Below are 24449 nucleotides of genomic sequence, written 5' to 3'. Positions count from 1 at the left end.
ATGAACTGCGTCAGCCCCTCTCTACCTCACGCTGGCTCTGCGTCACCCCGGATGGGTCTGCGTCAGCCCTGGGATGCCCTGCGTCAGCCCTCTGGCCCTCTGCGTCAGCAACGCTGGCCTCTCTGAGGCTCTGCGCAGTTCCTGGCTTCTTTTGCATGGCTCTGGCTGGCTTTGCGTCACACTTCCTTGGCTTCTGCGCTGCTAGAAATAGCTTCTGTCACCTCGGGACAACTGTTTTCTGCTGCTATTGCTCCGCTCGACTGATGTCTTTTAGTCCTCCTGTGATCTGCAATCACGCTTTGATACCATGTTGAAGTTTCTAAGTTTACCTAGTTTAGAAACCCTTCATGCACTTTTTCTGATTTAGTCCTTCCTACTTGTTATTTTTCTTTAACAAGTTATTTACAAAGTAAATATTGAAAATAAACACCAGTGCATGCTCAACATATTACAGATCAACAACTAAAAGAAATAAGAACAAACAAACCACATGACACCATTATTTTTGGACCAATGTCCCCTGGAAAACCCAATGTGGGAAAATCGGTGCAGCGATCTGAGGGCGTTTTTATTAAGCAATATCAGAGTACAATCTAGGTGCCGAAACTGACTTACCCAATAGAGAATTTCCTTAGCAGCTATACCTCACAGTTTGAGAGAAATCTTCTGGCTAAAACCTCAGAAATTCCTTCCGGCAGCTCTTCAGCACAAAAATGCTCCTGCAACCCCAACGTCTACCCAATTTGGACTGTGTCAGCCCCTCTCCGTCTCATGCTGGCCTTGCGTCAGCCCCAGGAGGCCCTGCGTCAGCTCTGGGAGCCTTTGCGTGTGCTGCGCTGGCCCCTCTAGTGCTCTGTGCAGCACTTGGATGCCTCTGCGTGGCACTGCGTGAGCCCTTGCTGGCTCTGTGTCACCCTCCTTGGCTGCTGCGTTGCTCTGCCGGCACAATCTCTGCCTTCTCTGTTTCTCTGTACTCAATGCCCCTCAGTTGCTCTCTCGATCACTGATTCTATCTCTCTTAGCAAACCCCGCTCTAGAGAATAGAACGACTGAGCATTTGGTGTGTTCTCCAAGTGACCCTCAAGCCTCCTCTTATACTTTTTCCGTTGATATCTCAACGGCCGAGATTAAGTCCCTAATCAACAGCGAAGATTAGATCTGGCTTGATCCATGTCTTTTGGACCATTCTAACACAAATTCATATTAATACACATAAATATTTTATTTTCCCTAAGTTTAGACTTAGGGACTCCATTAAAAATATTAATTATTTTAATATCTCCTGATTTGTTTAGAATCTGCCCAAACCCTTTCTGGGTATTGGAGATCTCATGTGCCCCAACCTCTCCACCAAATTTCATGGCTAGAGCACATCCGATGCTACCGCAAATCAACACTCCAGAGGTTGAAGCAGGGCGAGCTAGGGTGATGCTGGGCGGACGCTAGGCCAGAAAGGGCTGACACAGTCCCTAGAGGCTGACGCTGGGGTTTTCGTGGGGTAGATTGGAGTTGGGAGCTGTCGGAGTGTTTATAAGGGTTTCAGCCGGAATATCTGCTTCTAAGTAGAGAGGTACTATGACCGAGATTATTCTCTGTTGGGTGAGCTAGTTTTGGCACCTAGATTGTATTCAGAAACTGCATAATAATAAAACCCTCAGATAGCTGCACCAATTTTCCCGCATTGGGTTTTTTCGTGGACATTGGTCCAAAAAAAACAACGGTGTCACTTGTGTGCTTGTTTTGTTTCCTTCAATTGATGATCTGTAATGTGTTGAGCATGTACTTGTATTTATTTTTAGTATTTACATGGTAAATAATTTGTTAATTAATTAGAACACGTAGGCAGAAATAAATCAGAAAAGTACATGAAGGGTTTCTAATAGTTAGACTTAGAAATTCCAACAAATCCAACCTATAAAGAAGGGAAGATTCATAAGACCTAGACTTGAAATACATTGACTGTACTATCGTGGAGTATTATATGCCTCTTTTTATTACATTTCATGTGAAGTCCCCAAAGCCAAATTCTTTTCTTGCCTAAACATAGAGGCAAAGCCACAATTTACTAGAAGCTAAAGATTATAGCTTGAATACAATGATAATTTGCTAGAGAAATGGTTTTACAAATAGATAATAGACCTAGATGTTTTAAAACAATCTTAGGCATGAAAAATGGAGTGCATTGCATTGTTAGCAATATTGTTTATAGTATTTTATTATTTATCTATTTTTATTTAGAAGAGACTAGATTATGAATATATATGTATCGAGAGTCAAGTAATTGAGAGGACGATGATGTGTATTTCATATGCAAATACCTTGTTCATCTTTTTTTCTTTGAAATTTAGAATTTGGCTTCGCCCAAATATTGTTCTAAAAATTACGAAGGACACGATTCAAGTAAAAACTAATTTTCACCATATATACATATATCGGGAATCAATAAACTCTATGATATGATACATAGTAAGTTTCTTTCTTTTGGTTACTTGAGAGAGACATGGCACCTATTCTAGTTGACAACACAAAATTGAGGATCTAAAGTGATCTCTTCTTCAAACCCTATTTCAATGATATAGGAAACCTTATGATTTATCACAACATTTATCAAAATGTGGACCCATGAGCAAGAGAGACAAATAATAGAAAACAATAGTACTCCAAATGTAGCGAAAGAATGACTTAACGAAGTAACCTTAGGCATTTATCACACTTGATCCAATAAGGAATGAGTATGCCTTACACATGAGGCGTGTATTTCTATTTATAGACATTATTCCTTCTAGGGTTGGGGCACTAGCCCCAAGAAGGTAACTATGTTGACCTAGTCATAAATAATGAAGTGGGTAACTTGTATGTGGGCTCTTTAAAGCCCCCAATACATTAAGTAGTGGGTTGGTAAGTGTCCTGAAGTTAAGATTATCCATACTCTCAACACACCCCCTTAAGTTGAATGAAGGGCCATGGAGAAAGATTATGAAATACAAATGAAGATGTGGGCATATCCAACTCAAAGTAGAATCATTTATAGCTAGAAGAAGGGACAGTGGCTTTATGATGACCCAACTCAATAGAAGAGTGGATCCAATAAGCTAAAAGAACATTGCCACTAAACTACTCATCCAATATAGGAGGATAAGAAGATATATTCTTACCATACTGCATACCTACGAGGAGAGTGGTACTACTGAATTGCTCATTTTTTGAGGAAGAATTGGGAAAGACAACCTTTATAGAAATCAAGGATGTAGCCACCAATATCCCCAACTACTGGAAAAAATTGTCACTGACCCACTCATCCATTGGAGGAGGCTAGGAAGACATGTCCCTACCATATTGCATATCTATTGGGATAGTGGCACTACTAAATTTTCCATCTAAAGAGTTTTCAGAAGGCACACCCTATATAATAATGATGAATGTAGCCATCAATCAACTCATTTGTGGGAAGATATATCATTGTCATACTGCGCATCCACTGGGAGAGTGGTAGTGAATTGTCATTTTGAAGAGTTGTCAAAGGAAGCGTCTTGCATAGGAGTGATGAATGTAGCTATTGGTTCTCATTTGTTGGAAACAATGATCATTCACTTGCTCATCCAATGAAGGAGGGTGGGAAGATATATCCCTGCAATATTGCTTATCTATGGGGAGAGTCATGTATTGAATTGTTCATCCATGTATTTCTATCTTGTCTCCTCCAATAACAAGGATGGCACCATTTCATTGAAATTTAAAGTAGTGGCATTACTACCTATGGCAACAACTAGACTATCCCACGAGTCTGGTAGAAAACATAACAAACTAGTGCAACTATCTTCATTTGAAATCTTAATATCAACAGATAATAGTTGACTTCCCACAATATTGAGACATTCAGATGCTCTGTCACTGAGTATCCATCCTTCATCTTCAGGTTATATAATTTGTGTAGGAACAATTTGTTTACTATGTACTTTGATTGATACAAAGCCCTTAACTTGTCCCACAAAGACTTCATTGTAGTTTCTCTAGAAACATTCAGTAATACTGAATCTAAGAGACATAATCGTATTGTGTTCTTTGCCTTTTGATACAACTTGATCTAGTGTTCTGTTATGTAATATCCAAGGGCAATTTTAGCCCTATTGTAACTTGGGATTTCAATAAAATCCTTTGTGGCTTAGAAATGATACAAATTATTCAATATGACAGATGTAAATAAATAATACAATCTTCAGTAAATAGCATTGTTCCTTCAATCAACACAATAGAACATTTAGTACAATAGTTATGATTTAATCGTTCAACAGTTCCCAAAGGTTCTAGATTCAACAATTCTGTACAGTCCCAAAATTCAACCTATCTTGACTGGTAAGTAACCCTAACTAGAGACAGAACTAGTCTAGACTAATCTGTAAAGTTTTGAACAATTCTTGACTAGAAATGATACCAAATAAGCTCAGAAATGGATCTTTATATGAAAATGCTCAAATCCTATCTCAGGGTCTGCCTTTAGCTTTCCTCATGAACTCCTCCGAATTCTGGCACAGGGACTGCTGGTTTGTTTCAGGGGACTCCGAATCTGCCACAGATCTATGTCAACCCTCCGAATAGCCTCAGGGGAGACTTGGTACTGCTTGAAATTGTGCATGTATCTACTTAGAAAACCCTTCAGATTGCTTTAGGAGAGAGTCATTGATTTGCTCAAGGTCTTCTTGCAAATAGAATCTCTGTTAACTCAGATTCTGATCAAGAAAAAGAAGAAATTTACTAACTAGGGTGGAATCTTTCACCACCAAAATTAGTAGGATAAAAGAGGTCTTAAAACCCTCAGAGCCTTAGGCTCAAAAGAAAAACAGAGACAAATAATCCAATCCAATGATGCCTCAAATGAATCTAACCATCTTGTCTTTATATATTTCCTTGAGGGGATTTTTCTCCTTAATTAATTGAGTGGGGTTCACAACAAGCCCCAACTTTGGGCTTTTTTCCCCAACTGCCTCAAAACTTGCCCCTTGGGCCAATTCCCCCCTTCCCGACATTGCTTTTCCTCAAGCAATGGCATGTCTAGGTGCTGCATAGTTTCTACTTCAAATTTTAAGAATAACAGACTTCCTTCCGTCCTTACAACACCCACGTTTTCTTTTTGCAGCCTAATGGACATAAGGTTGGTTGGGAAAATCACCATGCTATAGTCACTGTCCTTCTTCACACCAAGCTTTCTCCCCCATTCCCAGTTTCAAATGATTCCATGATATGCATCATATTTGATTCCAGATGGTCAGTACTGTCTGCAGTTTGTGGTATCAACTTCTTATAAATTTTGATTCTGCAAGTTTCTCTCTTCCTGTTGATCATGAAAAGGAGGTTCTTTGTCTTGAATATCAGTGCAAGTTCTTCTTAAAGATAATCTATTTACATTTGAGGCCTCCTCATTTGTGGACAAATTTTATCTTGATGAGTTGTTGACTTCATTAGGAAGGTCACCAACACAGACTTTCTCCAGAATCTCTGGTGCACTAAAAGAAGCCATGCTTGACAAATTTGGTTCAACATTGTTTTCCATTCCTGTCTGTGCTTTGTAGCTAGCTTTTATTCTTTGCTACTAGCAAGACATCTATTCATATTTGAGGCTTCCTCATTCATGGATTGATTTGCTCTTGAAGAGTGGTTGACTTCATTAGGCAAGTTCCTTTGATCAATTTGGTTCAACATTGGTGTAAAGACTATTTTCCTTCCTGCCTGCACTTTGTAGTTAGTTTTGATTCTCTGCTATTGGTGGTAGATATTTTACCATTGATGTCTTCATCTACAAACAACTTAATCCTTGAAGAATTTTCGCGTCCTTTCAAAGAATCAAATCCCAACCAAGTCTTTAGGTTGCATGATCCTGATTCTCGGCGGGATGTAAGCGTTTTGGTGGGGCCTGCAATGCATTCTCACTTTTGACTAACTCCTTGATTCCAATTTGGTTCTTTTCTTGCAGTTGTTTGGACAAATCACTCACTCTTTGCTCAAGCTCAGTTGTTTTAACTCTATACATTGCAGACATTTGGTTGTAGTCAAGCTGAAGTAGTTTCAACTTTTCTCGAATCATGCACAATTCCACAAACATTTGGCCATTAGTTTGAGCAAGTTGTAGGTTTTGTTGTGATGCTTTCATCTTGTACTGTAGAACTTTATGCATTTCATGTCTTGTGTATTGAAGAATAGCTTCTTTCTCTGTAAGTTGCTTCTTAAGGCAAGCTATCTCCTGCTGAAGATGTGTCTTGTCAAAGTCCTCTCGATGTATATTATCAAGGTTCTTAATGTGACTTGAATAAAAGGAAAGACCACTATTTGTTACATCGGAAAATCGCCTTCCACCAATGGTTGCTCTTGTTGATCCAGCCATAATCCATCCTACAAAATTTTCTTTGCCCATCAATTCTTGAATGTTTTGGGCTTCGAAACCCTTAGAGAAGGATGAGACATTTGGTTCAAGTTTTATTTCCTCAAAAAGATCAATTTCCTCGTCTGATGGAAAACAAGCCAGGGCATTCAACTTTGTAATATTTCCTATTGACCTGCCCCAAGCATTGATAAAAGGCCTCTTAATGTACTTGAGCTCTTCTCTCTTGGGATCATGGAGTTGGAAAAGCAAAACTATATCATCTTTTGTTTTATCAAGAGGTGGGAGTGATCATAAATCCATACCATATCCGACTTCCAAAAACAATCTCAATTCTACAGTGTGTGCCCTATTTGAAGTTGCAATGTGTGCCCTGTTTGAAATATTCCTCATATAGTCAATAGATTGGGATTCCTATGGTTATGTTAAGGGCCTATTAGGATGGTATGTATGGTTTTGGTGCTTAGCCTATAGCCCAAAATGATGAAATTGCATTGGAACTAGGGTTGTGGGGGAGCGCCCCCCTTCTCGATCCCGCTTCCAATCCGCGCTCCGATTGGGTTCGCCCTCCCGACCAAAAGAAATCGCTCCTTGGTTTTTTCGGGAGCGAGGTCGGGAGCGTCGCTCCCGTTGCTTTGGGAGCGAATTTTCCAACTGGGGAGTGGTCAGGGAGCGATCGCTCCCGACCGCTCCCCGGCTGGAAAATTCGCTCCCAGCGGCGGAAAGCGATGCTCGTGCGGCTGAGAGGGATCGCTCCCGACCGCTCCGCGATTGGAAAATCCGTTCCCGACCGGCGGAGAGCGATGCCCGCACGACTGAGAGGGAGGCAACGACGGCTTAGGAGAGGGGGAAAGGGAGGGAAAAAGGGAGAGAGGGAAGGGGATGGGGGGGAAATAAATAGACCCTCTCCCCTTCCATTATTCACTTCATCCCATTGAGAGAGCAAGAGAGTTTGGAGGCCAAAGAGGTAGGATCTACACTCTAATCTAGCAATTTTTTTTTGTTTTGTTTAAATGTTCTTTGCTAGCTAAATAAATAAATAAAAAAAATTCTCTATTTCCCATTCCCATTCCATTTATTTGCAGATTTAAAACTTCAAATTTCAAACTTCATGGTTATATTGCTTGACATTTTCTCATTCTTGGTTCCTTTTTTGGTTATTATGGTGTTGGAGAGTAGAAAAAGGAGGGTTGAACATGAAGAAGGGGATGAAGAAGTGGTTTATAATGGATTTGATTAAAACCCCAGAGAGGAGTACCTTGGTGAGGAGGAGGAGAGTGAACATGATTCAGCTCAAAAAACTAAACAAGATCAAACCCCATTGTGGAAATATATTACTAGGCCTGAAGCAAGGAAAGGTGGGCGTGGAACCACTAAATTTCACTGCCCCATTGCAACAAAAATTACATAGGTTCATACACCCGTGCCAGAAAGCACCTCTGTGGGAAAAGGCCATGGATGGAGATAAACAAATAGGAATCAAAACTTGTGCAGGTGTATCAGCAGCAGAGAGAGCCAAATACATAAGGGAAGAGGAGGAAGCCCAATACAAATCTAAAAAATCAAAGGGTTTCTTTGAACCAAGCTCACAATCACATGCACAAAGAACTCCTTTAGCATCCCCCCATGGCAGTGCGTTGTTGATTTTGGGTAGCATTGGATGTGCTTTAGCTTCAAATTTTTTTGGAGGAGCTAGAACATATGATATCTCCAAGACACAGAAATCATTTGGAGAAATTCCATCCGGAGGAGGAGTTATTAAAATAATTAATATTTTTAATGGGTTCCTAAGTCTAAACTTAAGAAAATAAAAATATTAATGGGTATTAATAAAGATATGGGTGAGAAGCACATGACGTGCATGATGTAATGGCTGGGGCAGATGGCTTTCACACCCCCCACCCAAGTTCGAATCCTGCGGAGGTTGTAAAAAAAAAGTCGAAAATGAGAGGGTCCTACTGAAGCTTACAAAAAAAAAAAAAAAAAAGATATGGGTGAGAAGCTTCTAAGAGACTAGGATCAAGTTTGTTTTAATCTTAGCTGTTGATTAAAGACTTAATCTTGGCCATTAATTCATCAACAGGAAAAGTATAAGATAAGACTTGAGAGTCATTTGGAGATACACCAGCAGATACTTAGTATCCCAAGGAAAATCGATTCTCAAAGAGAAAGAGATCGATTTCAGAGAGAGAGTTGCAGGGTGGAGGAAGAAGAGGGCATTAACAGTAGTCAGTGATTGAGGATGAGGTTACGCAGGGGTATTGAGAGACAACGCAGAGGGAAGACGTAGTCCAGGGGACGTAGTCCTCATGCAGGCTGGCGCAAAGGGACGCAAAACCACGTAGAGTGACGCAGAACCATGCAAAGTGACACGGAAGTGGGAGAAGGGTCTCCAGGGTGTCAGAAAGTTTCCAAGAAAGGGATGAACCTTGCCTCAGGTGTTTTCTCTTAGTAGTGTCTCAGTTTCTCTGTAAAATCATTCCTTGTAAAGCGATTGTTGCTGAAGATTAATAAAACCCTCATCTGTTGCACCGGTTTTCCCACATTGGGTTTTTCCGGGGAAAATTCTCCAAAAACAACTGTGTTGATGTGATTGGTTCTTATGCTTGTTATTTTCTCTATGTAATTTTTTTTCTAATTAATACTACTTAAGCATCCATGGGGGATTTGAACTGGTGACCTATTGCAAGGAGTGCCTTAACAGTGCACCCATTCACGGTCAATCCAAAGCCCCGTGGGCATTTTCTCTATGTAATTATGTGATAACTAGAATAAAATTTATTTTGATGTTTGCCAAAGGGATTTCGTAAATAACTTATTGTGAGAAATAAGTAGGTGAAATAAAACAGTTACTCTAGTAGAATTTCGGGTTAGAAATTTTCACATGGTATCATAGTAGAGATCTGGAAACAGGAAAGAAGTATCTGCTATGGGTCAAGAGCATGATGCAGATGCATCAACTTAGAGGGACTCACGCAGATTTCCAGAAAAAGAAGAAAGCACAAAAAACATGGATCACGATTATTCTATGTTAGCTTCCAGACTGGATGATCGAAAATGGATCTTGGATAGACTTCTAAGTCTAAAGTGTTCCTCACAGAGGAAAATGAAAGTCCAAGGATGCTCCTGGAAATAGTCCCATTGCGTAGATCTTTTCATTCTGAATCCAATGCAATTTGAATGGGCTAAAATGGACTTCAGATGAAGAAGTTATTGTAAAAAGAAATTAACTATTGTCCTTTGAAAAGGATGCATTCTCTTATTAAATGGGATTTAGGAGAAATGAAGGCTTTCTAAAGAAAATCGCATCGCAATGTTAAAGGGTGGAGCAGCAGTCCTTAAGGATCCTCGATTAGCGATCTCTGATCATATCGCAATCGGAGGAAGGCTTCATGCGATATCGGAACCTCGGGCCGTTACATATGCGATATGCCGATGAGCGATATCGGCGATCGAGTGATCGAAGATCGGCACACCCAAAAGGGAAGGACCCGTAGCACTGCGATATGCCGATATGCGATCAGCGATGGCGCCGATATGCGACGGTGCTGACTTGCGATTGCGATGATCGGATTGGTGGATCGGCATCGACGATATGAGATCGCATCGCAATGTTCCATGGTATATGGAAAGAACCCTCGGGCCATTATGATTGCGATTAGCGATCAGGGTGCGGACCCGATAGGGTTTATTAATGCGGCTGCATATTATTTGAAGTCTGGATTTTCGGATTTTCAATGTATTTCCCGTGTATTTGGGTCTTTTGACCTCCTGCCTGTACGATCGCGATTTGCGATGACAGGACGGACCCAATGGATTTATAGATGCGATTGCATATATTTGAAGTTCGGCTAAAAGGAAAATGATGTGTTTTTGACGCGTCTGCCTATGTATTCCGTTATGCTGTTGTTTTCGGGTTTTTGCCTGAAGAAAGGCCCCGATTCCTTTGTAACTGCCCCTGATCATTGTGCCATGCTGCAAGCGGGAATTTTGTAAACAATGATGCATTTGTAATGCGCAGAGCCACAAAGCCAAAAGCCAGAGGGCCAACCGAAGAGGCAGAGGAATGATCACGCATAGAGAAACAGACAGGAAGCTGCAGAGCCGGAAGAAGCCTCACAAAAGCCATTGAAGCGTGCAGAGGCCTAGGGGGCGCAGAGAGTTTTAGGGGTTGCTGGGAATTCGCTTGGAGTTCGAGCGAACATGAAAGGCACGCAGAGGCTGAGAGAAGCTCACAGCTGCGCAGAGCCAGAGCTCAAGATAGTTGCGCAGAACCAGAGGGTCGATAGCAGCAGAGAGCCGAGAGCCAGAGCCAGAGCCAGAGCCAGAGCCGAGAGCGAGAGCACCAGAGCCGCAGAGCCAGAGTGCTTGACAGAGGCATAGCCACCAGAGGTTGGAGGCAGAGCCTCAGAGCCACAGAGCTCAAAGCAGACTTCTAAGAGCCGTGATGCTGTAGTGAAGCTGCAGAACAACAAAGGGTCGAAATGATCAAGCTGTTGCTGGTGTCCAGAGTGGGCTGAAGATAGAAGAAGGCATTCCAGAGACAATGAGGGAATTCTAAGGGAGTTGGTGCAAGCTAGAGCAAGATCGCTCAGAGCGCTGATTGAAGGAGTCAAGTCCAGAGAAGCCTAGATCTGTCTGCAGAGTGAGGACAGCCAGCGGATGAGATGGCATTCTAAGCCCATTGTTTCTGTGTAATCCAGTGGAGTTGAGCATGGAGCTTGTAAAAGAGCTTATGCCATAATCCCATAGAGCTTAGTCGAGTTCACTAGACCTCAAGGAGACGTAGCCCAAGAGTTTTGGGTGAACTCCATATTACATTGTTGTTATGTGTGATTGCTTGTTGCTGCATTGCATTGTTGCTTTATTTGCTGTTATATGTTTTTATATCAGTTCAAGCAAATAAAATTAAAGCACTGAACAATTAAAAACAAACACAGGCATACACCTATTTCAAGCATTATTAACTCCGCAATTGGTTAATCATAATAGCTTGGGAATATTTAAGCTTTGGAAGTGGAAGAGGTTCTTGTAAGCTTGACAAGAAGCCTTTAGTGCCCCATTTTCAGATCACTGGAAGAAGAAGTCACTTGCCTAGCAAGTTCTGCCTCCTCTAAGGTTTGGTATATAGATAGTGGAGCTTCCTGGCATATGACAGGAATACGAGAATGTTTTTCAAATTATCAGGAAGAAAGGATGAATTTTCAGATCACCATGGGAAATAAGGCAAAGTGTACCCCCGTAGGAAGAGGTACTGTAGTTTTTCAAACCGAAGTAGGGGAGCGGCTTCGAGCAACCAATGTGTTGCATGTGCCAGGATTGGGGATGAACTTACTTTCCATATCTCAACTTCAAAACAAGGGCTATGATGTTTTCTTCATTAAGGAGAAAGTATATGTCAAACACCTGAATTGGGAAAGGAAGGCCCAGATTGGAATCATAAGTAATAGGCTGTATAGATTACAACTAGAATCTCCAATGGCACTGATAGGCAACAATGGAGATAAAGATTTGAATGAACTATGGCACAGGAGGATGGGACACTTACACCATGGGGCTCTGAGAATTCTTGGGAAAACAGTATCAGGAGTTCTAGAATTAAGTACCGAACGAGGTGATGTATGTAGAGGGTGCGCTCTAGGCAAGTATGCCAAAGCAACTTTTTCAGAAGTAACATTAGGGCTCAAAGTGTTCTGGGATTGATACACTCAGATATCTATGGACCCATGTCCACAAAAGCTGTTAGTGGTGCCAAGTACTTTGTCACCTTCATCGATGACCATTCCAGGAAGACTTGGATCTACTTTCTAAAAACCAAGGATGAGGTTTTTGGTCAATTCAAAGAGTTCAAGGCTCTAGTAGAGAATCTGACAAGAATGAAGATAAAAGTGTTGCGCTCAGACAATGGTGGAGAATACATTCACAAGAATTTCATTGATTTTTGCGCTAGGGAAGGCATCAGAAGAGAGTGGACAACTCCCTACAATCCAGAGCAGAATGGGGTAACAGAAAAGAAGAACAAGACTATTGTGGAAGCAGCCAGGGCGATGCTGTATGAAGAGGATATACCCAAATGCCCATGGGTAGAAGCATGCAACACGACAGTTTATGTCCAGAACAAGACTCCTCACAGGGCATTGGGCAAGATTACTTCGGAAAGTGTCTTCAATGGGAAGACACCTGAAGTTAGTCATTTCAGGATATTTGGGAGTTTGGCATACCATATACCCGAAGAAAAGAGAAAGAAATTGGATCAAACTGCAAAAAAATGATATCTTGTGGGATATAGCGAGAATGCTAAGGCATATAGAGTTTATTTTCCAGGAAATAGGAAGGTAGTAGTTCTGCGAGATGTAAAGTTCATGGAGGACAGAGCTTATAGGAAATCTCGAGAAATACCTTTCGAGGAGCAGTCAAATGACGATCTGTTGGTATAACGACTCTGACCAGCGGAAACTAGTACCTGTAATTCTCCTAAAGACAAAGCTTCAGAACAGGTGGAGTCTTAGTGTTGAAATTTCTAAATCTAACACGTCAGAAATTCTTCCTGCATTATCTAGTTTATTTCACCTACTTGTTTATTTCTTAACAAGTTATTTAACCATATAAATACTAAAAATAAACACAAATTTAGTCTCGACCATCTACAAATCATCAACTGAAAATAACAAACAAACACACAAGGGACACCGTTATTTTTGGACAATCGTCCCCGGAAAAACCCAACTTGGGAAAATTGGTGCAACAGTTTTAAGGGTTTTATTATTAAGCAACTTTCTTGAGTACAACTAGGGTGCCAAACTGGCTCACCCAACAGAGATATCTATCTGGCAATAATACCTCTCTTCGGAAGCAAATATTCAACAAGTCTGCTCCACGAAAATCTCTCCAACGCTTCTCTGAGGCTCTGCGTCAGCCCTCTTGGCCTCTGCGTCACTCTGAAACCCCCTGCGTCAGCCTTTTGCTGCTCTGCACTGGCTCTCTAGCCTTTTCTATCAACCACGCAAGCCGTGTTAGCCTTTGTGCAGTCACTCTGGCCCTCTGCGTGGCTCCTACTGGCTCTGCTTAGCCTCCTCAATCTTTGTGCGGGTCCTTCGACACTATCTTTGCCTCTCTGCGATGCACTCACCGCCCCTCGCTGCAACTCTGATCACTTGTTCGAATTTTATCAGCACACCTCGCTCCATAAAATCGAATGGACTGATCAATCTTGGTGTATCTCCAACTGACCCTCAAGCCTCCTCTTATACTTTTTCTGTTGAGTCTTCAACGACCGAGATTAAATCTCTAATCAACGGCTAAGATTAGATTTGGCTTGATCCATGTCATTTAGAACATTCTCACCCAGTTTTATATTAATACCCATTAATATTTTAATTTTCCTAAGTTTAGACTTAGAAACTCCATTAAAAATATTAATTATTTTAATATCTCTCTAATCGGATGAATTTCACCAAACCATTTCTAGGTCTTGGAGATCTCATGTGCTTTAGCCTCTCCACCAATTTTCATGGCTAGAGCACATCCGATGCTACCCCAAATCAACACTCCCTCTTAGCGAGGAATGTGCTCTAGTAATGTTCCACCATTGAACATCACCCTGATCATCCGGCACCGGTACCTGTGCTAATGCTTGGCCTGCTGCCCAACATCCTCTGCACTGCTGCCCATGGCTCTGCCACTGCCACTGCTACATCTGTACTGCAGCTCCCTCTGCATCTGTGCTACTGCTGGTCCTTCCTCCCAACACTGCATCTGCACTGCAGCTCTCTCTCATCATGTTGCATTGTGCTGCCCATAGCACTACCACTGCTAATTGTTGCACTGCAGCACTATCTCATCATGTTGCATTGTGCTGCCCATAGCACTACCACTGCTAATTGTTGCACTGCAACTCAGTTACTGAGAAGTAAGTAACTGATCTACCCAACTACTAACATCCTTGTCAGGCTAGAAGCCCCCTGATGCTGAAGCTACCTTTGTTGCTATCTGGTGCTTTCTCCGTTGCCTCTGCGTTGCTGCAAACACCTTTGTGCCTCTCGCACTGCTGCAACCTCCTTTGTGCCTTTTTGCATTGCTGCAACCACCTCTGTGCCTCTCGCACTGCTGCAACCTCCACTGCGCTACTAGCTAAGTAACCGGATTCGTTCTGGAGGGCCCACGAATCCGAATCCATCGTGTCAGACATGATTCGCTGCAAAATTGTGTCCAAAATTTATGACACGTCAAATCCGAAGTGGACACGTCGAATCCCTCTGTGTGTCACGAAATTCAGAATCGTGTCCCGATTTTAGGCATTGTGTCTTGTTTCTAGGACTCGTTTTGGCGAAAAAGTCACCTGCGCGGGTTACAAAAGCCTGCATTTGTTCATTACAGCCACAGTGTTTATCATTTGGCAAGCGTTTTTGGAGCTGTTGGCAAGTGGAGAAGGGTTTGGAGCAAGGAGTTAAGGGAGTAGAGCATTCGGCAAGGAGATTCAAGCACCAGGTAAGTGCATTTCACCTCCATTTTTTTGCATTTCTTATTCTATTATAACAGTTTGTATATGATTTTTTGTTTACAAATTTTTGCATGTTTTGTTCATTTCATTTATAGTATTCATGGCTCAATCAAAGGCAGCTGTTAGGGGGCAAAGGAAGGGCAAGAATGTCTTGGGTGGAGATGCCCCTCCTTCCCCAATATCATCAGAGTCTGCTGCAAGTAATGTTGAGGGAAGAGGAGGACCTAAAGACTCTAAAGACAATGATAAATATCCATTGTGGAAATATGTCACAAGAGAGGATGGGCCAAACACCAAGGGTAAGGGAGGAGACAATGTGCAATGGAAATGCAACTTTTGTCACATGTCTTTCAAAAGCACATATTACCGTGTGAAATCACATTTGTTGGCTTTACCGGGTTGTGGGATTGGAGCTTGTAAAGCTGTTTCTTTACAAAAGAGAAAAGAATTGGAAAAGGAGTCCAATGCTGGTATGGAACATGTGGCTTCAAAATCAAGAAAACCCAAGAATGAAGACCCCCTTCCATTTTTGAGGAAAGCCACCACCAAATTTCCATTTGAGAATTCTACTTCTACTAGGGGACAAGCATAAAAAAGAAGAGCACTTGGTCTAATGGACAAGATTTTCCAAAAAGAGAGACGGGAAGAGCTTGATCTCACCATTGCCTTCTTCTATCAAAACTTCATATCATTTAATATTGCACGCCCACCTCTATTTATTGAGATGTGCCGAGCTCTAACTCAAGGGGCTCCAGCAAGGTATGTGCCTCCTGGGTCAGAGAAGCTGAGAACCACATTGTTGATAAAGGCAAAAAAAGAGGTGCAAAAAATGCTTGAGCCTATTGTAGCATCATGGCCAACATCTGGGGTTAGCATTGTTTCTGATGGATGGACAGATCCAGCACGACACCCAATCATCAACTTCATGGTGTCTTCCTTGAGTGGTCCAGTTTTCATGAAAGCAGTGGATACACTTGGCGAATACAAGGATGCACAATTTATTGGTGAGTTATTTATTAAAGTTATTGAAGATGTAGGTGTTGATTCTTGTGTGCAAATCATTACAGATAATGCACCTGTTTGCAAGGCTGCTGGCATGATTGTGGAAGATAAATATCCACAAGTGTTTTGGACACCTTGCATTGTCCTTTCATTGAACTTAGCATTGAAATCCATTGCTTCTGATGTGCTTTGGATTGGAAGCATTATTGAGGATGCAAGACATATCCGTAACTTTGTGCAAAATCATACAAATGCCCTCACTATCTACAAGGAGTACACCAATCTATCATTGTTGAAGATTGCTGATACACGGTTTGCCTCTTCATTCATGATGTTGAAGAGGTTGAGGGAGGTCAAGACTGCTCTTGGGTCCATGGTTATTTATGAGTTTTGGTCTTTTTGGAGAAATACAGATCAGGTAGCCTCTAAAAGAGTGAAGGACACAGTGCTAGATGATGCTTGGTGGGAGAGGGTAGATCTAATTATTCGGATCATGGACCATGTTAGCGCTTGAATTTGGCCTCAGGCTGAAAAAGACAAAATTCAAGGCAACATCAAACCACTTAGCCTCGTAGCTAGCCCTACGGGAACAGGAGAGGGCTCTCTCCGGGTCTATCTCGGCAAAGGTTTTCAAAGGGCTGAGATGACCAATAAAGAACACTGATTTTAGGCTAGTAAACTGATAGGGAAAGTTTGATTTTAAATTTTTAGGGTTTTGTTGGAAAACTGAGCACGACAATTTTGGGTGCGGGGATGAGACACAGTTTTTGCAGAGGTCTTTTTGGGGCAAGGTAGGAGATTGTCTTGATGCCTTTGAAATAAGTGAATGGATAGATATGACAGGTGAGGAGTTAAGGAGAACAAGAAACCATCAAGAGTTCTCCTTAAACAGATGAAAACATAGATATTAAGCAAACTTAAAGGCAGAGCATAGAAACCATGAATTCTACCTTAACACTTCATTTACTTAATTTGCAAAAGAGAAGAGTAGGAAAATGGTACACATAACAAACTTACAAGTACATGAGAGAAACACACCATCAACACAAATCACCACAGGAATCCCAAATAGTGCTGCAAAACCCTGGTCTTTCCTTTGCCAAAATTGCAGAGATACAAAGAGTAATACAGTCTAAACTAATCCCTCAAGAGTCCAACCATGAAAAAGACTAAGAAAGTACATAATATAGGCAAGCTAACACATTTCCTTGCCTCTAGGGGTTGAGTTCATCATCCTAGGAGCTGTTTTAACCAATTCCAAACTGAGCACTACAATCTAGGCAATCAAAACAACTTGCCTAGATTGTAGTGCTAGGAAACCAATTCATTCATTAATTTTTTGCCATTTTATGAATGAATCTTCTAGAATAGGTAAAAAAGTGTCATGTCAACATGAAATTACATCAATTACATCAAGGAGGATGAAAAATCCCACCAAAAAGTCAAAACTGGTCAAATGCTGCGTTTTCCTGAGCTGAAGGTGAAAAATTGAGAAAATGTCCTGATGCGTAGCGCGCCATTTCTCAACGCGTAGCGCGCCTTTGAGCCCACTTTTGGGGCACTTCCCGGCATCCAAATGAGGCACAAGTGGGCTTGTTGGAAAGGTCTGGATGTCTACTCTCCAGCCCAAGTGGAATTTCTCAATTTGGTGGCCATTTGCCCCTCCAAAAATGCAATCTCCCAAGACTGCTTCCTGTGTGTCCAAAAAGTGGTAGAAGGTCATTTTTTGCTTGTTTTTTGACCTTTTGAGGGCTCAAATCTCCATGAAATGTCTTGGCAGTGGCTGAGAAAGTGTAATTTGTCATGACAAATCCAAAAATGCTGAGTTTTTGTGAAATGGACCTCCCCAACTTAAGGGTAGCGCGCGGCGCGCTACGCGTTGAGGGCAAAAACCTGTTTTTAGCAAAAAAAATTCAAAATTGACCAAAATTGCTCCAAATTTTCTGAATTTTGAGCTGGGGGTGTATCATTGAGCACCATGCTCCTTCAAGGTAGCTTCAGCCAAAATCTGAAGTGGATCGGGCCTTTTCCTCCGTTTTAGTGCCTTGGCCAATCGTCTTTTGAGTACCTTCATTTTTGCTTTGCACACATGCATGCGGGCCCAATAATGATTTTTCATGTGGCGGAGCATATCTTTGTCCCTGTTTGCCTTGGCTATCAACCTCTCTAAATGAGTGTTCACCCGAATGAGCATAGACCCTTGCTCAATAGGTGTCAAATCACCGGGTCTCTTGCGAGCCAAGTTCCGGTCTTCTCGGATCCTCCGCAACTCATCAAGAGTGTGTTCATCCTCTAATTGCTTGTTGCGCTGCTCTAAGTATGTGATTGTCCAATTTTCCATTTCCAACTTTTGCTGCAACAAGTGATTTTCAGCCTTTAGTTGCTGAATGATCTCCTTTGGCTCCGAGCTAGGAGAACTGATGTCAAGGTCAATGATGTCTATGTCCGGATCACCTGATGGTCCCTCATCAATCATGGGCTGCTTGCCTCTCTCTTGTACCTGTGCTACTGTCGAAAGCGAGGCCCCTTCCACCTGATGTGGAGATAACACTCGTTGTGCTGATGAAGAAGGCGAGACCCCTTCCACCTGGTGTGGAGATAATACTCGCCGTGCAGATGCAAATAAGGCCCTGTGGCCTCTCTGGTATGTAACACATGCTGGAGTGCTGACATGCTCGGGCTCTGGAATGTGAAACTGCTGTGAAGGCCCCCCCTCATCATGGACAATCTCAGGAGGTGGCTGTGGCACCATGAAGAAGTCGCGAGAAATGAAATCCTCCCAAGCAATACCCTGCTGTGCCAACTGATGCATCACTATGATCTCGATCAGTGCATAATGATATATACTTTTGTGTTGCTGTGCGGGGTTCTTCCTTTGCACTACGGGCACCATCTTCTCTATATTTTGACACATGAAAAATGGAATGTTCATCATTCGTACCCGTGTGAAATGCATCAACAAACGGATATGGTACGAATATAAACGTGAAAATCTGCCCTCACAAGTGAAATAGCGCATAATGAGCCTCATCAAGGGTGCATACTCATCCCTTAGGAATTTGAAAGGAAAAACAGAAGTTAGGTGTCTCATGCATACGGGTTTGATGTATGGTTGATAATGAAATCTGTCTAGCTGCTTGCGCTTGGTCCACTCTTCCCCAACATTTGGTATCTCGGTGGCTTGAGCAACAATTTCAGGTGATAGAGTGAAATCCACTCCTGCAAGGTTCACATGGCCATTGTGCAAATGTAGGACAAACAAGCGGACTAGTTCTCTGTGGTGTTGAATCTGTGAGATCCTCTCACAATATCCAAAGCATGATTGATACTGAAAACATGTCATTGCAAGTGGACAAGCTTGCAATTGAGCCAAAGAAGTGGGCTCCTCCCTGACATGCTGACCACCCTTACCACCCTTGTGATGCCTCCTTGGCACTTCTACCTCCGGTGTTGATTCACTGTCATAACTCTGCGGATAATCTGATTCGGTTTCTGACATGGTTTTGAAGGCAAGATGGCTGAAATGTAATGTTGACTTTGCACCCAATTAACTGTTGTTTGACCTTTTCAAATGCTGTCACCAAGGGGACATAAATACAAGGGGATTGTTAGGGAAAGGGGAACATGAGGGAATTAGGGACAATAAACATAAAGAAGGAATTTAGGGAAGGCAACATGGGAAATCATAAAATTGTGGGACTTTAAGGTGGAAATGGGGTTTGGGAATTTAATAAGTTTTAGGGATTTTAGATAGGAAAATTATGAAATTTTGTGGGAAACTTTGAAGGAGAATGTTGATGGAAATAAGGGAAAAAGGGATCACAAATGGGCAACCTTGGACAGCAAAAAAAATTTGAAACCCTAGCACCATTAAGACTTTAAATCTTCCACAGGAATATAGGGTTTTGACTTTTCATTTTCATGGCATTTCAAGCATATTAATTTCTCATTCATCTTGCAAAACCAAATCTAGCCATGGAGGAGAGGCCTACCTACAATTTGCTTGAGAGAAAAGTCGATTTGATAGCTTGCTGACAGTTTGTTGAGCGAAAAACCCAACGCGTAGCGCGCCTCGCCCAACGCGTAGCGCGCCTCTGACGCGTAGCGCACGTGCAAATTTGTTCTGAGAATGGCAGCCTGATGCGTAGCGCGCCCCTGACGCGTAGCGCGCCCTCCCTGATGCGTAGCGCGCCTCTGAAACTGCCCAATTTGCTCAAAAACTCTTGAAATCGCCTTTGCAAGGATTCACTTAGCTTGTGAGAGGCAAATGAGTTGCTAATGAAGAGTGATGTGCTTTTATAGGCTTCCTTTAGATTTTCATTTGCCCAAAACCCACTTTATAATGTTTGAGTGTTGACACTTTCTTTGAATTAATTGGCTCTGACTTTTGGTTTCCTTTCTTTGAAAAATTGGTTGAAATGATGATTTCTTCTGAAAATTTTTGCAGGGATAGCTTCTAAGATGCTTTGGCAAAGGAGACCAAGGCTGCACTTCGACATTTGAAGAATTTGAAATTTTGAGAATTTTTTACAAAAACGAGATAGTGACCTTTGTTTTTCAAAAACAGAGTTTTGAAAACAAGGTGAAAATTTAGCTGTACAATAGTGAGAATTATTGAAATAATGTTTAATGAAGGACATCCCTCTGGCCTGCTGGTCCTTTATGACCTCTCAAGACAAAAATTGACTCAACCCTAGACCTAAGACCTCAAAACTTAAAGCAAGATGAATGACCCTTTGAAGATTTTATTAACTTAAACAAACCTGAACCAGCAGTGCCAAACAAGAGGGGAATAAAAGACACAAACTCCCTCCACCAGGATTATGGCATGCCTAACGGAATGCAACATGATCACACTGATGGGACACCTAATCATGAAATGCAAAGAGTTTTGATCTCTGGTGGAGGGCTACTAGACCGACTCTAACATTGGCTCCAATGGGGATGGTAGCTCCTTGGAGATGCCAAGAATCTCAGACTTCTGGGAGAGCAGACCAGTGCTTTCAACCATTGGGCGATGGAGTCATGATTTCAACAGACAACATGAGACTTCCGACTCATTTATGGACTGAAACTTGACTGAAAAGACTGAAAAACTGACTCAGCAAACCTCACACTAAAACTATAATGAAACTGGAACAAAATGCTGCCTTATGGCTGCTTATTTATTTACAAAATCTACCCTACTTTGCTGTACAAATAATAGATCAGGTAATACTGAAATGCCAGATTAACCATTCAAGTAAACCTGAGAATGATGCCGCTCGAGAATGCTTCCGCCAGGACACAGATGTAATTGCTGGCAGCCCTTCATGCACGTAATGAACCTGGTCACGTAGAATACAGCCTGATCTATTAGTCAAACTGAAAAACATGTCCATGTATGTTGCCATTGGATCGCGGAAGCCGGACTCTGTTGGCTGCCCCAATTCTGCAATACATACTTCCAGCTGCACACTGTCACTACAAACATCTGTAGGCAATTCTATGATTTCTTGTTTCAATGGAGGAAGGATTTCCAAGAACTTTTTAGGGTCTTGGAAATCATATGACTAGAATCTGAAGCCAGTTTGGATATCAAGGAACAAATAGCCAATCAGCCTGTGAAAACTCTCAACTTATCATCAAAAGTTCAGAGTTTACAAATGTACTGGGGTAAAATGCAATCGAAGTGCTGTATTCACAAGCTCACGGAGATTGACTGAAGCAGCGTTTATCTACTTCCGCTTATGCAAAGCAAAAGCGTTTCGAAGGCTACCTGGCATAACTTCAGGCTCCGTCTAAGACTTATGAAACAAACACATCAACCCACAAACAAGTTTGTTCTCCCCAGTATGGTCGCCAATATGTTAGCGCTTGAAGTTGGCCTCAGGCTGAAAAAGACAAAATTCAAGGCAAAATCAAACCACTTAGCCTTGTAGCTAGCCCTACGGGGACAGGAGAGGGCTCTCTCCGGGTCTATCTCGGCAAAGGTTTTCAAAGGGCTGAGATGACCAATAAAGAACACTGATTTTAGACTAGTAAACTGATAGGGAAAGTTTGATTATGAATATGGCCCAAGAGCGCTATTCAAACGGAGCCAAAATACTTTAAATTGGAACGAAGATATACATCACAACAGAAGACATAGGATTCGATTCCTATTTCAAGACTTCAGTTAACGATTCAAAGGGATCTGCGCTCCAGCATTTATCTCTTAATTGGCCATCAGAGGATTTTTAGAGGAACGCTGTTCTATTTTAGAATAGATGGAAACACTCTTTTCTTTTTTTGTAACTGCAGGTGAAACAGCGCCCCTGTTTTGGGGTCGATTTGTTTTTCCCTTAGCAGCATTTATTTATTGTATTAAAAATTCATTTGAAAAGGGAAGAGGGAGAGAGTTCTGAGCGCTGGTGGAGGAGAGAGAACAGAGCTTCATTGTAAAAATTTTGACAGAGATTTTAATGAAAATACACAGCTCTGGCTTCTGAGATTCCTGTGGTATGAGATTTAACATTTGTGTCCTCCTTTGTTTCATGTATAGCCTGTTATGTGTTCATTTCATTTCATGATCATTTCCAATTGAACAAATGAAGTGTTAAGGTAGAATTCATAATTTATATGCTCTGCCTTTAAGTTTGTTCATATTTAATGTTTTCTTCTGTTTGACAAGGATTCATCCTCTATGCCCTTGTCAGCTCCTCAGCAGTCTTGCCATTCCATTTAATCTCAATTTGATGTTAAACTTTCTTTCCTACCTTGCCTCAGGAGATAATCTGTGTTTTTAATTACATTTCTCTGTTCAAGCTATTTCTTTGCCCGATGCAGCCCAGAAAAACCTCATCATTTTATTAAAAACCCCTTTTTATCAATTTACTAGCCTAAAATCAGTTTCTTTTAAAGTCATCTCAGCCCCTTTTAGAAAACTTTTTGCTGAGATAGACTGGAGAGAGCCCTCTCCTGTCCTCGTAGGGCTAGCTACGAGGCTAAGTGGTTTGATGTTGCCTTGGATTTTGCCTTCCTCAGCCTGAGGCCAAATTCGAGCGCTAACAGACCCTATCATTTCTTTGCTTCGATTTGCAGATACGGACAAACCCATCCTAGGAGAGGTTTATGAGGGATGGGATTCCATGATTGAGTCTGTGAGGAGCATTATTCTACAGAGTGAGTGCCCCGAGTATGAGACATCACCAGAGGCCTTCTGTGATACTATACAGAATATTCTTGTCAGCAGATGGGACAAGAATTGTACACCTTTACATTGTTTGGCTCACTCATTGAACCCCAAATACTACAGCCATGAGTGGCTGAATGGTGGACCTTCCCGCAGATTCCCTCCTCACATGGATGGTGAAATCTCACAGGGGAGGAAAGAGGCATTTAGGCGGATTTTTCAGGATAGTGCATTGCTTGCTGAGGTGGAGGATGCCTTTGCAGAGTTTTCCACTGGCAGTGGTCGATTTGGAGGTTATGATGTGATTAGAGACAGGGGGGCTAAGAAGCCCTATTCTTGGTGGGCAAATCATGGGGCAACAAGCCCTCCTCTTCAGCAGTTAGCCATGAGGCTCCTCTCTCAGGTGACTTCATCCTCTTGTTGCGAGAGGAATTGGAGCACATATGGGAATTTGTATAGTGTGAAGAAGAGCAGGCTTGAGCAGTCTAGGGCAGAGACAATGGTGTATGTGCACACCAACCTTCGTCTTATTTACAGGCAAAGGGAAGAGTGGTTGAAGGGAAAGACAAAGATGTGGGATGTCTTTCCTGATGATATGGGTCTGGACACCAGTGTTGAGTTGGCATTGGCCAACATGGATCTCAATGATCCAGTGCTAGAGCTTGTTAGATTTGATGACTTAGAGGGGTCATCCTCCACACCAGTAGATGCAGAGGCGACTATGGATACAGAGGAGGAGGAGGATGCAGAGGGGAGCAGTGTGGACTATGATGATGAGGACATTGATGCTGACTGATGCCTTGAGGCTTGTATACCTGTAGTTGTTTTATATTTTCTATTTCTATTTGCCATTGGTATTGCACTAGCACTACCTATGTAACACATTTTGATTTGATGACTTAATGAGAAAACTACAGTTGTCAGTGTGTTTATCTTACTATCTTGTAGTTGTAAGTTGTCTTTCAATTATGAATTATGAATCATGATTTATGTGACTAGTACCACTGACATGTATTTGAATTTTGTATGTACTATGCATGCTAATAGCTATAGATGAAGATCTATGTTTGAAATCAATAAATTTATATCATTAATTAAAATTTGTGTAAGAAATATCTAATTTTTAATATAAATATATATTTTTAAATATATATATATATATATTTAATAAACTAATATATAACGAATCCTATGTGTCCTGTTCCGGGGGTTCAACATGTCCGAATCCGACACCACGAATCTCGAATCCTATGAATCCCGAATCCCCGTGTCAAGTGACTTAGGCTGCTACAGACCTCTACACTCTAACACTACCTTGCTGCTCCATCCACATCTTGCTTCTATCGACATCCGTCATCCTGCTACTATCATTCGGGGCTCCCGTAGCCAGATATGATCCAAGAGTTTGGGTACCTCAAAGA

Source organism: Pinus tabuliformis, chromosome 5_1, assembly GCF_031772625.1.
Source record: "Pinus tabuliformis cultivar Carrire ecotype Pingquan chromosome 5_1, CPIR1, whole genome shotgun sequence".
NCBI lineage: Eukaryota > Viridiplantae > Streptophyta > Pinopsida > Pinales > Pinaceae > Pinus > Pinus tabuliformis.
The sequence above is the reverse complement of the archived record's forward strand: the minus strand, read 5'-3'. Positions refer to the sequence as shown.